Raw genomic sequence first — 14,526 nt, 5'->3', positions numbered from 1 at the left:
TAGGCGACTTCAATCTCCATTGGAATGACATTAATGACTCAGGGGTCAACAGTTTCAAAAACTTCCTGGATGATCTAGCCTTCACCCAATCCTGCAGTAGTCCTACTCACATTAAAGGATCAACCCTTGATCTCATTATCTCCAAAGCTGACGTCATCCAGGTGGACTCGATCCACCCATGCGACTGGTCCGACCATCACATTATTGCCTTTCACATCAAAGAAACCTTTAAACTCAACTCATCGCAACCCACAAAACCAAAGATCTGGAAACGAGACTGGAAAAAAATCAACCCCAACTCACTACCCGCCTCCAGCTATAACCTGCTCCAGCCCCCTGTAAACACCTCTGACGTCCATGTTCTCACGAATCACTATCTCGACGCCATGACCTCGATAATAAATGAGGCCGCCCCACTGCAACTTAAGAGAGCTCCCATTAAAGATTCCAAGCCCTGGTACAACGCTCTACTTAATGAAGATCGAAGAGCCCTCAGATCCTCAGAACGCAACTGGAGAGCAGTCCCATCGGCTCTCCACCTCAAACTTCTTAGGAAAAAGAGAAATGCATACTACAAAAAAATTAAACGCACTAAAGCTGACTTCTTCAGACACCAACTTGACCAAGCTAAAAACCGGCCAAAAAAGCTCTTCGAACTTGTCAAAAATCAATCCAAGGAAGCTCTCCAACAGGCCCGAGACCTAGATCGCCCACAACCTAACTGTCAAGAATTCTCCACCTTCTTCAATCTGAAGACCGACAACCTCATAAAGGACCTCCTTAATGACAGCCCACCACACACTGCTCCACATACGGTTATCACCCCGTTATTTACACCCATCCCATGCCTTTCCCCCCCTAAGGCCTGCCCCAAAAACAAGGCAGCATGGTCTTCCTTTGAGACGTACACTGAAGTCGACCTAGGCAAGATCCTCAACAACCTGAAACCGGCTAATCATTTCACTGACCCCCTCCCGGCTAATGCAGTCAAAGCCCTTTCACCGTGGCTCCTTCCACTCTGGACCAAAATCATTAACAGCTCACTCCAACAAGGCTGCATCCCGGACTCCCTCAAAGTAGGCCAAGTCTCACCTATCCTAAAGAAACTCACTGCGGACCCCTCTGACCTCAACAACTACCGTCCCATTTCCAATATCCCCACTTTGGCCAAATTGCTAGAAAAATGTGTAAACGGGCAACTGACCAATCACATGGATCACTTCAACCTACTAAATAAACACCAATCAGGCTTCAGAGCGGGTCACAGCACTGAATCGGCCATGACACACATTCTTGATGATGCGCTACAAATCCTTGACCAGAATGGTTCGTGCTTACTCATCTTACTAGACCTCTCATCAGCCTTTGATACGGTCAAACACCAGAAACTATTAGATCTCCTGGAGCATAGGATGGGTCTGTCTGGCACAGTGCTAAAATGGTTTACATCCTTCCTGAATAACCGTTCACAAAAATTCAAGGTCAACAACGCGCTCTCCAATGCCTCCCCTGTATCTCTTGGGGTGCCGCAAGGGTCCGCACTCTCACCGTCCTTATTCAACCTGTTCATGGAACCGCTCACTGAAATCCTGCAAACATCCAATGTTCAATTTCATATGTATGCAGACGACACACAACTATACCTCAAGATCAATTCCATAGAGGACATTAATTTGCTCAACTCCACACTCATGATCACCCAGTCTTGGTTATCAGAAAATCACCTCAAACTCAACGCATTAAAAACAGAATTCCTCCTCATAGCACCACCGGCCAAGATCCCTCTAATGCATGACCTGATCAAACAACTCTCCGCGTTCAACGTACAACCAACTATCGTGGATTCTGCAAAATCCTTGGGGATCACTCTCGACAACAATCTCATGATGCAAAAACACATCAGTAACGCCACAAAGAGAGCTAATTTCCAGATAAGTACCCTAAGGAAGCTGAAACCCTTCCTGCCAATCGAGGACCTCAAGTTGGCAGTACAAGCCCTAGTTCTCCCTTGTGTGGATTACGGAAGCGTCTCCCTGTGTGGGCTACCAAAAGCCGCAACAGCGCCCTTAAGAGCGTCTATCAACGCTGCGGCAAGACTCATCACTGGCTCGAAAAGAACTGCACACATTACCCCTGACTTAAAATCCTTGAATTGGCTTCCATTTGAAGCTAGAATCCACCTAAAAGTGGCCTGCATGACTCATAAAGCCTTACACCACAACTCTCCCAGCTACCTCGCGCAGAAACTGACAATCTCTGGTGGTCTACGGACTTCCAGGAGTGCCGAAAACCTTTTACTGAAACCTCAAAGGTTCAACAAAAAGAAAACATATAATCGATCCTTCTCTGGGATGGCGCCCAAAATTTGGAACACTCTTCCCCCCGAAACCAGACGGAATGCCTCCTCCGCCGCTTTCAAAAAAGAAGTCAAAGCGCTTCTCATGGCAAAATTTACTTGAGCTCTTTCCCTTCAGAACTGAGTTCGCTAGTTCCTGTCTTATGTGACAGCACCATGTTGTAATCCCTCTATACCACTATATTTGCCCTCATCATGGTTTTTATATGTTTGTTCACTTGTTTATCTCTGTTTTTTGTTCCTCTTATAGGCTGCTGTTATGTAAAGCGCTCTGATATCCGCAAGGATCTTGTTCGCGCTCTATAAAACTTTCTAAATAAATAAAATAAAATAAAAAACAATCCTCATTGTAATACTGTGTAGACCGAACGTTTTGCTAATCAAAGTAGTTCACGGAATTAGAAGCCGGAAGGGAACGCTGTTCTTGGGTCAACATACCTCGACCTCTACCTCTGTTTGTTGACTGGAGGCCACCACGACCTCGTGGAGCAGATAGTGTCCCATTACGCTGCAATAAAACCGGACAACTATTCTTAAAATGACCTTCCTCTCTACAATAGGCACATTGATTAGGACCTTGTCGTAAATAAAGTATTACGCACTTTCTATATGTATCAATATGATCATGCATAAAGCAAGAGGCTGAGTCTGTGGTATCAGGTTCAAAAGGGCTTTATTCAAATAACTCGAGTTATAGGGAGAATAGTTCCATCACCACAAGGGATCAGGACGGATCTGGGATTTCTCAATAATTCTCAAAATATTCTCAAACTTTATTCACAGAGCACAGTATATATACATTCAATAATATACGTAAGCAGGAGTGCTTCAGGCAGAGCAAGAGAGAATGAGATAAGAGCATGTGGGCGTGTAAGTAGGCGTGAAGGTGGGCGTCCATGTGGGCGTCCACGTGATGATCATTGGTGAATGTCATAGGTGGGTGGATACCTGGAGGGGGTTGCGTGATCAGCTGGAACTTTACTGGAACTTTGCCTTACTTGTGCTTAACTCGAGCATGACGTGTAACTGACGTGGGGAAGGGCTGCTGTGCAATCGGGGAGTCTGTAAGTGAGGCCTTCAGTGTCAGGACGACCAGCACATCTTGTATTATCTGATATCTAAAGTCTGGGGCAGGGACTGATTTGTGACATAGGTTGCCCATCACCAAGAGCCAATGTGGCATCTATTTCTTCATTCACTGCGTAGGCCTTACATGGGGGCTATGGGCTTTTCACTGACGTGAGCTTTGCAATCACACGAAAAGAGACAGAAAGGCTAGGCTCTCTCCTTTGCAGACGGGTCATGTTTATTCCTCCTTCTCCAGGCAGGAATGTGGTTCAGTAGGAGTAAGCAGATAACCGTGCTCAATACTGTCTCGGCACCTCGGACAGGGCCCCTTTGGCTGAGGCCCAAGTGTGCAAGGCCAAGGATACGCAGCTGCAGCTCTCAGAGCGTCTGAGGCCTGAAACCTCTTTTCGGTTCTGGCTGAGCCACAAACATGGGTTTTCATGAAAATGCGGGAAAACATGATGCAAAACGTGTAGGCCTCAGTGCAGATTTGTCGTTTCTCTCATGGGAGACTGGATGATGGCAGGCCACGTTATAGCATAAGCATCATGGTTGATAGGTTGATAGGCCATGGAGGGAGAATGCATGTCATACATGCATGTGCATAAAAATCCGTTGGGAGGGGCACATAGGGGACACATAGGTCTCATAATTTTTATTTCCTCATTCCCTCCTTGTCTCCTAGTGGACCCTTCATGTCACATCTATTCTCATGAGACAGTCAATCTGTTCTTGCAGCATTATTTTTCCATTTTCAATGCTCTGTAAATGGGGATGTGGAACACATGCAGTAGCACACAGACCGCAAACGGCCGGGCCACACTGCAGACATAGACAACAACTGAATATCATTAGTAGTATTAACCCACAGACGGTCAACACTTTCCATCCCCATGCCGATATTACTCCCCAGAGCCAACTGGACCAAGTCCACTTGCCTGGGTCTTGGTGTATGCTTTGGGCAATCTTGTGGAGCCTTGTTATTGCTTTGTATACAGACGGTGCGTTATTAGGGATGAAAACGCAACAGCTGGAGCCGATGACCCTACAAGTCCCCCCACTATCCACCAGGATGACGTCAAGAACAAGACGATTCTGAAGAACGACCATTCTCATAGCAGACTGTTCCTGGGTCAAGTTCCCCAGGGCTGATGCAGTCTCATTTGCAACTGTTTCTAGAATCCTTGTTAGCCTGCGGATAAGTTTACTATTCTGGACGGGACCTATGAAGAAAAAGAATCATTTGTTGAAATCTGTATATTGCTCCCAAGCTGTCTCAGTCTGGTCAATGCCGGAGGCATCGAGCCCTCGTCTGTGTCTGATAAGTGCTAGTTGGAGATCTTGATGATAGTTCGATGGGGCCAAGAAAACGGGTGGTAAAAGAAATGATATGTAGCACGTCCCACCCCAGTCTAAGGGCAGTTGCACATAGGCTGTCTGGCCACAAATAAAGTAGGTGTGTCGTGATGCTCTGAAATAGGACTTTCCTTTGTCTTTAAACACTATTATAGTATTACACTCGCTGTGCCCCAAATGTACTGATCCTTTTTTTCTGACACACAAGTTCCCTTTTACTGGCAGGACTGTAATTGAGGATGGACCTAAATTGTGTATGGGTTTGACATTCAACACTATAAAGTCGAGGGTCGCATTTCCTTGCAGATACTCTTCATTTTCTAGATCTGTACCTTTCCTTTGGGGAAGACCTTCTTCATCTGGGAAACATGCTTCATTCATGACTTTATTCAAGTTACCCCATACCCAGTCGCCTCTACACTCCTTGTCTTGACATTCTTTGGCATCACCGTTGATGGATGTCATTAAGGCAAACCATGCTCCGCAAGAACCATTATGGGAGAATGGAAAAGGGAAAAGAGGCAACACTCCCTTCACCTTCTGATACGGGGGAAGTCGGCCACAGACCCAGCAGTCTGTAGCATTGCTAGTCTGATGTGAATGGTGCAGCATCTGAATAAAGGTATTGTTGCGTAAGGCAAGTCGATATGATAGCTCATGGGATGGCAGATCACTAAATGTGTGCTTTATGGTATCATTAGTAGAGGAGTGTAAGAGTGAGGCAATAGGAGGAAAAATAGCATGTAGTATTAAGCTGATACATATTATCGTGATGCACAGAAGAGATAGAAAAATCAAAGTCACTATACATCTACCACGCAATATTTTACAGTATTTGCTTTTCATCTTCCTCTTTTTATCATTATCATTGTCCAAGATCTTATGCAAGTCAGAATACATGTTCAACCGCTTCACCACCTAGTGGACTTAATTGATCAAACGGGTTCTGACTTTTTGGATCTAAGTTTAGCTTTGTACTCCTGCTGGGGAGTCTCCTCTAGTAAAGGGGGCTCAAAGTCTGAAAAGTTTGTGTCCTTTTTAAAAGAATCGTTATTCCCGAAGTAGCGTTTACAATGATGAAGATGAACCCATCCTTTCCGTCCTTCGACTTTAACCGCTGTCCTCGTTGTTAATAACACTAGCTTCGGCGCCTTCCACCTCGGCTCAAGAGGACTTGATCTATCAAAGTTCCTTATTAGGACATAATCCCCAGGAGCGACGGAGTGTTCCTTCACCTGGGTGTTGTCAGGGAAGGCGGCAGCAACCTGCGAACGACAAGAGAGTAGTGCAGACATCAAGGAAGCCAGGTAATCTGTCAGCATGTTACTATTAACATCAGTAATCTTTTTAGGCATCGGAGTGCCCCACATATTCGGTGGTCTACCAAAGACCACTTCATAGGGAGATAAGCCTGTTCTAGAATGGGCTACCGGCAGGGCTACCATCCAATCTACACCTTTGTCTGCGCAAATCTTTGCTAGTTTTATCTTTAAGGTCTGATTATGTCTTTCTACAAGGCCTGCTGCCTCAGGATGTCGTACACAATGGAACTTCCAGTTATACCCTAACAGAAGGGACACCTGTTTCATGAGTTCAGAGGAGAAAGGCTGACCGTTGTCGGAATATACGACACGCGGTAATCCATAACGTGGGAAAAACTCTCGCACCAATTGTCTGGCGGTAGTTACAGCAGTATAATCAGGAACTGGATAAGCTTCTGTCCACCTTGTCAGTGAACATACTACTACCAGGACATATTTGTAACCTCTACATCTGTCCATTTGGATATATTCCATCTGGAGGACTTCAAAAGGGTGGTCAGGTGGATGGAATCCACCTTGTTCCATCGGAATGCCTTTACCTGGATTGAATTGGCAACAGATCATACATGTTCTGACCTTTTGTTTCGCTGCTGCACGCAGGTGCTTGTTGAACCATATATTCTGTAAGCTGTCTAGCATTGCTTTCTCTCCTAAGTGTGCAGGACTATGTGCGGTATTTATGATCACTTGTACCATCGAATCAGGAAGAAACCATGTTGTTTTGCCCTTAGTCATCCAACCCTGATCAGTCAGTACCCCTCCTTGTTCCGACCATTTCTTTAATTCATCTAGAGTAGCATGTGTCTGTATGTCTTGTACATCCCTGGAAGGATCCCTGACTGTCATGGCTTTGGTCATTGATGGTATCTGTGAGTTTGTCATGTCTAGTGGGGTCTGAGCTGTATGTTTAGCAGTTCGGTCTGCCAGATCATTGCCTTGAGAAATGGTATCTGTGGCTTTAGTATGTGCTTTGCATTTCAGGATAGCTATGGCTGTTGGTAAATGTATCGCTTCCAGAAGGGCTTGTATAAGGGGGCCATGCTGTATCTTGGCACCGTGAGAGGTCAAGAAACCTCTTTCTCTCCACAGTACTCCGAAGTCATGAACTACCCCGAATGCGTATTGTGAATCGGTGTAAATGTTTACTCTCAAGTGCTTAGCTCTTATGCACGCTTGTGTCAGGGCGATGAGCTCTGCTGCTTGTGCTGACAGTATGTCTATTCTTTTAGTCTCTATGATTTCAGTAGTAGTGGTCACTGCATATGCTGCCACTAATTCTCCCGCCCCGTCCTCATGCATGAGCCGTCAACATAGAGTGTTAGGTCAGGGTCTGGGAGTGCAACATCTGTCAAGTCTTGTCTTGGTTTAGTCACGGTATGTATTACTTCAACACAGTCATGTGGTGGAACGTTTTCTGTACTAGAGGGCAAAAGAGTAGCAGGATTCAATATGTTGCATCGTCTGATCTCTATGTGTGGTTGAAATAACGTCAGCTCATAACCTGTCAGTCTCGCTACAGTCAGGTGTTGGGTTTGTGTTCGGTTCAAGAGAACCTCCACTGCGTGCGGTACTTGTACTGTCAAGGGGTGGCCCAGCACTATCGAGTCACTTTGTCTTATGGCTAAGGCCGTTGCTGCAACAGATTTTAGGCACGCAGGCAAAGCCTGTGCTACTGGGTCCAATGTGCTAGAAAAATAAGCACAGGGCTTGTGTTTTCCTGCATGATCTTGTGTTAGGACAGATAGTGCTGTTCCATCCCGCTCTGTCACAAAAAGCATAAAAGATTTGTTGTAATCAGGGATCGCTAAAACTGGTGCTTGACATAAAGCTCTTTTTAATTCTTCAAATGCCACAGTGTGTTCTTGTGTCCAAGGGAGGACATTAGTAGAAGCTGCCTCCTGTGTCGTCAACTGTGTTAGGGGCTTGGCTATGTAAGCATACTGGGGAATCCACTGCCTACAATATGAAGTGAGGCCAATGAATGCACGTACCTCCTTTTGTGTCTTGGGCTGTGAAAGGCCAGAAATCAATTGAATACGTTCTGGTGTCAGTCGCCTACCCTCCTTGGATAGCAAGTGCCCAAGGTACGCCACTTGCTGTTCACAGAATTGTAGCTTCGAAGGGGACACTTTGTGCCCCTTGTCAGCCAGGAAGTGTAAAACCGTGAGTGATGCATTTTCACAGTCAGTTTCCGATCTCGCAGTGATGAGAATGTCATCTACATACTGTATCAGTGCTGTAGTGGTAGGCATATGAATACTGTCCAGTTGTCGTTTGAGTGCCTGACTGTATATGCTAGGACTTTCCGTGAAGCCCTGTGGTGCTCTTGTGAATCTGAAGCTGCGGCCTTTTAAACTGAAACCAAAAAGATATTGGCTGTCTGGATGTATTGGGATACTGAAAAATGCATTCTTCAGATCGATAACTGTAAAGAACGTAGCCTTCGCATCAATAGCAGTCAATAATGAAGAAATGTCCGGGACCACAGGGTACTGTGGCACCACACATTTGTTTAATTCTCGCAGGTCCACAACTAATCTATAGACAGGTGTTGTATTGGGATCAGTTCGTTTAAGAATAGGAAGAACAGGTGAGTTGCATATGTTTGAATCCGTCTCTACCACCACCCCTTGTGCAATGAGTTCATCGATTATTCTCAGTAACCCTACTTCAGCCTCAGGTGGGATTTTGTATTGTCTAATCCGTGGCAGCACTACTCCTTCCTTGAGGGTGACCTGGTGTGGTGTAATGTTCATGAAACCTACGTCAGTCGGGCCTTGTGCCCATAGGTGTTGTGGTACATTTCGGAGCCTGATGTCAATATCTTTCATTACAAAATGTCCTTTGAAATCACGTAAATACAGTCGCACTCCTTCTGGCGAGCAACAGATAATTTCTCCCAGTTCCTTTAATGTCTTTATACCAAGTAAGTTTTCTGGACATGATTTAGTAAGCAGTAAGTCTGTTGTATGTATTAGTGGACCAACTCCTAAAGAGACTGGTTCTGAAACCTCATTAATAATAGGCTTTCCTGAAAAGCCCAGGGATATGCTCTTTGAGCCCGAGAGGGGTGCCCCTGGAACTTCGGAATGACTGATGGTAGTTCTACTCGCCCCGGTGTCAATCAAAAACTTTTTATCTTGTCCTAGTAAACGTGCATGTACATAGGGACCCTCTTGGTCCACAGGGACTGGAATAAGGGGCAAGTCGAATTCCCTCTCTGGGCTGTTTCATGAATATGCTTGGTATTCTGGATAGTTAGTTTGAGCGTGCTCATACATTTGTGTTGTGGCGTGGGCTGGTGCAGGTGCATGGACAGGCGGTGGCGGCGGTGGAAACGTATCTGATGCCTGATGTGTGTTATTTTCCTTGGGAGGATAAGGACGTGGCTTTGTTTTACCTATAGCTATATTGTGTTTCAGGACTGCACATTCATTTACGAAGTGGCCTGGCTTCTTGCAATAATTACAGGTCCCACTAGTTTGTTTATTCTTGTTCGTGTTTGTGTTTGCCGGTGTCGATTGGGCCACCAGCATCTTCATCTTTGTGTCTTTCATGCGTCTCTTTTCCTGGTCGTGTTCTTCTCTAATTCTGTTCTGGTGATATTGTAACATCTGTAACATTTGGGAAGGGCTGTTTGCTTGCCAAGTACTCTCAACCTTCAGTACCCTATACTTTACCTCTGGTAGGGAATTTTCTACTAGTTTGCTCACGAACAGATGGGGATATGAATCGCTACCGGGCTTAAGGCCATTATTGATAGTAAAACATTTCTCAAACCTAGAGTAAAAATCGCTAGTGTCCTCGTCTGGTTTCTGTTTACAGGCTAAAATAGCATCCCAGTCTTCTTTCTTAGTAACTAATAATTTAGGCAAAACTTGTACAAGGAGTTCAGGTAAGTCTTTAGCTCGGGGACCCAGACCAACCCCCGGGCCTCTTTCTTCTTCCTCTGTTTCCAACAGATCCCAGCTAATCTTTTTCTCTCCCACCTCCCAGTCCTTTCCTTTAAGCTTCTCGTAAATACCAGCAGGCAATAGTACTTTTAATAACTTTAGAATGTCAGCATATGTATATTCTCCTAAGCGGAGAATGTCTTTTAGTTCTCGGTGAAAACCCCCCGGGTCTTTATCATGGGAGGGCAACATTTTTTTCATTTCCAGTATCTCTAATTTTGACAAGGGGGTGTAGACATACACCCGTTGCAGCGCATTGTTTGCATCCTTTACAGGATGAACCTCTCGTAGGGGGTTCAGCTTGTCGTATAACTGTCCCTTATCCTGTGGTGGAGCGGGAAGCAGGGACCTAGTAACGTATACTATATGTTTGTGTCGCTGATCCAGGATGACATTAATCAATTCAGTACCCATGTTCATCCACCTGTCTAGTATTATGTCGTCCAGCAACTTATACAATAGACCAGGAGCAGAATATTGACTCTCATACAACGTAATCAAATGTTGGACCATGTAAACACCAGCTATGCGCTGTTCGTTTGGTGGGAGGCTCAAGAACGTCTGTGCTACGATATCATTATTATATGTATCATATTGGGATACCCACAGGGTGGCTGACCGTGCTAATTCATTTTCGGTCGGGGTGAGGGGCTGATCGTTACCTAACCATTTATTCACCGCTTTTTCTGTGATTTGGAATAAACTTTCAAGGGAATATCTTTCTTTTATAGCCGTTCCCTGTTTACGGTGATTGAGGCCCTTGGGCCTCTCGAACCGTCGGGCATGGCCCACATATAGTACTCTGTCTTTGTCCCCTGCTTCGTCATCAGAGGCTGACTCAGCCTTTTCGTCCGTTCCTGCTTTGTGTGAGGCTATTATTGCCTTTCGGATTTTGGCCAACATGTTGTCTGTCTGACCTGATTTATCATGCTGACTGGCATCTATGCGATCACTCCAACCAATATAACAACGGTCTACGTCCCCGTCACCTTCGTCTTTTTCCCTGATCAGACAGTTAATCAGGAAGCGAAGGATATAGTTCTTAATAATTACTTTTCTATTTTGTATGGCTTCTGCTATGCACTCAGGACCTTCCCCTGTTCTTATGAATGTGTACATTTTCTTTAGATGTTTATCCATATCTGGTAATTTTTCAAAATCTGCGACTGCTCGTCTAAGCCTTAGTGAAAACACGAGCATCCTGCCCTTTCCTGGATCTGGATCATATATACATTCGGAGATGTCTACTTTTACTGTCGGCCCCCCTCCTGATGTTGTCCCGGATCCTCCCTCCCCGCCGTCCTCGAGCTCCTGGAGCTGGGATTGCGTTGGGGGTGCAGGGAAAGATCCGTCCACGTATGCTGGTGGGGATTCCTCTAGGTAGGTGTTAATAAACTTTTCGGATGCTGTTGGTTTTATTTTTCGGGGTACTTGCGGTGGCACTCTAATGGGTCTTTCTACCGGGGCCACTCTTGCTAGTTCCTCTGAAAGGATGGGATAAATACCAGCAACGACAGTATTTCTTTCTCTTTCAGTCTGTTCTCTTTTTACCCGTTCCCCTTCCTCTTGTAATTTCTTTTCTTTGGCTTTTTCGGACTCCTGTTTCCTTCTCTCTGCTTTGTGGAACTCTCTCTCTGTTCTTCTATGTGACTCCTTGCGCCAAAACTCAATGGCATCCTTCTGAGCAGGTCTACATTTTCTCTTCCATAGCTCTTCCTCTACCTTCATGATGCATTCCGCATCCCATGTTCCCGTGATAGGCCATCTATACTTTGTCTCTAAATCCTTCGTGTAATCCACCCATAGTTCTAAAAACAACACGGTATCTAAACCATGCTTACAGTACATGAAATGTCCAGGTGTGTCTCTAGGCGGAATGTTAACTGGTTCCTCTAGTACACCTTTTCTGGTACATATCTTACGCAGTTTCGAAAACAACGGCATGTTGGAATGTAACCGAAAACAAAAATCACAATGACTCAAAAAACAAAAATCACAATGAAACAAACTTACATAAAAACCTGGCACATTCAAACCTAACTGAACCTGACTAAGACAATAACATTCATACAGTTATATCGGTGCACCTGAATACTTGGATTACTTTAATTCTTTAATACTTGATGCATGCTCTTGAATCCTGGAAAACTTGAAAATATACCGGTCTCACAAGTGAGACACGTCTTTACCGTGTTCATTAAATGAACCCGTCTTTATGCAACCCCCATGAAAAACTCACCGGGAAGCAGAACTTGAAGGCCTCAGACACTTGACGCTGCGCAGGGAATGGCGTATCTTTGGTGGATCTCTAGAAACCTCGGACACAGCTCTCTCGCAGGGTGGGCTCTGGGTCGGGACGATCCGCAATCCTCACCGCCTCGTATGGATGCCTGGTCGCAGTCCGTCTCCTTCGTTGGCCTGAGGGAGTTGGCGGGAAAACCCGCGACGTGTACACTTGAAGTCCGTCACGGCTGTAGAAGGGGGCAAAACAGGACCTTCATCTCCGGCGCGTGGGGAAAGAGATTTGTTCCTGTTCGGGCGCCATTAAATGTCGTAAATAAAGTATTACGCACTCGGAATTTCTATATGTATCAATATGATCATGCATAAAGCAAGAGGCTGGTATCAGGTTCAAAAGGGCTTTATTCAAATAACTCGAGTTATAGGGAGAATAGTTCCATCACTACAAGGGATCAGGACGGATCTGGGATTTCTCAATAATTCTCAAAATATTCTCAAACTTTATTCACAGAGCACAGTATATATACATTCAATAATATACGTAAGCAGGAGTGCTTCAGGCAGAGCAAGAGAGAATGAGATAAGAGCATGTGGGCGTGTAAGTAGGCGTGAAGGTGGGCGTCCATGTGGGCGTCCACGTGATGATCATTGGTGAATGTCATAGGTGGGTGGATACCTGGAGGGGGTTGCGTGATCAGCTGGAACTTTACTGGAACTTTGCCTTACTTGTGCTTAACTCGAGCATGACGTGTAACTGACGTGGGGAAGGGCTGCTGTGCAATCGGGGAGTCTGGAAGTGAGGCCTTCAGTGTCAGGACGACCAGCACATCTTGTATTATCTGATATCTAAAGTCTGGGGCAGGGACTGATTTGTGACATAGGTTGCCCATCACCAAGAGCCAATGTGGCATCTATTTCTTCATTCACTGCGTAGGCCTTACATGGGGGCTATGGGCTTTTCACTGACGTGAGCTTTGCAATCACACGAAAAGAGACAGAAAGGCTAGGCTCTCTCCTTTGCAGACGGGTCGTGTTTATTCCTCCTTCTCCAGGCAGGAATGTGGTTCAGTAGGAGTAAGCAGATAACCGTGCTCAATACTGTCTCTGCACCTCGGACAGGGCCCCTTTGGCTGAGGCCCAAGTGTGCAAGGCCAAGGATACGCAGCTGCAGCTCTCAGAGCGTTTGAGGCCTGAAACCTCTTTTCGGTTCTGGCTGAGCCACAAACATGGGTTTTCATGAAAATGCGGGAAAACATGATGCAAAACGTGTAGGCCTCAGTGCAGATTTGTCGTTTCTCTCATGGGAGACTGGATGATGGCAGGCCACGTTATAGCATAGCTGATAGGTTGATAGGTTGATAGGCCATGGAGGGAGAATGCATGTCATACATGCATGTGCATAAAAATCCGTTGGGAGGGGCACATAGGCGACACATAGGTCTCATAATTTTTATTTCCTCAACCTAACAAAGGTCTCGGAATATATGGCTCAGGCTTTTGATACACCCTCTGAAACTGTGGAGGCTGTTGAAACTGGGGCTGAGCATAACGAGGTGGATAAGCCTGTTGTAAGAGAATCTTAGTTTTCAATTCTTTAGTCTTTTTCTCTTGCTTATCTTTTTCTTCTTTATCTCTATTTTCATAATATTGAGCAGTAGCCAATATCTGGGCTGAAGAGGAAACAGCCCATGAACTTTCGGAGTCTTTCAGCTTATGCGATAGCTCGGGATGCAAATTAAATACGAACTTATCTACAAATAATCGCTGTCCACCCTCCGTAGTCATGTCCTGACCACTGTGATCAATGAATGTCTCCTCGAAACGAGTGAAGAAATCGGAGACACTCTCATCTTTCTTCTGTTTACACGCAGCTAGTTTATCCCAGTTAACTCTCAAGGCAGGCATCATCGTTTTCATTAATATAATAATCCTACCAGGGAGTTCTGAAATCAAAGCATCGGGCTTGGCACCCCCCACTTGGGCTGCATCTGCGGCAATTATAGCATTCCAATCAGCACCTAGTTCTTGTGTGTGATTCTCTTTACGAATCCTAGCCCATAACGCTTGTGGGACTACATTCCCCATAAACATATCGATATCTGCTAAATTCATGATGCAGGCATCAACAGTCTGTGAAAACTCTTTATAATAACCTGCAGGGTTCTTACGAGGATCCGGTAAAGACTGTTTAAGAGCCAAAACTTCAGATCTTTTCCAGGGGACATGTACC

This window comes from Triturus cristatus, chromosome 1_2 (genome assembly GCF_964204655.1).
Source record: "Triturus cristatus chromosome 1_2, aTriCri1.1, whole genome shotgun sequence".
NCBI lineage: Eukaryota > Metazoa > Chordata > Amphibia > Caudata > Salamandridae > Triturus > Triturus cristatus.
The sequence above is the reverse complement of the archived record's forward strand: the minus strand, read 5'-3'. Positions refer to the sequence as shown.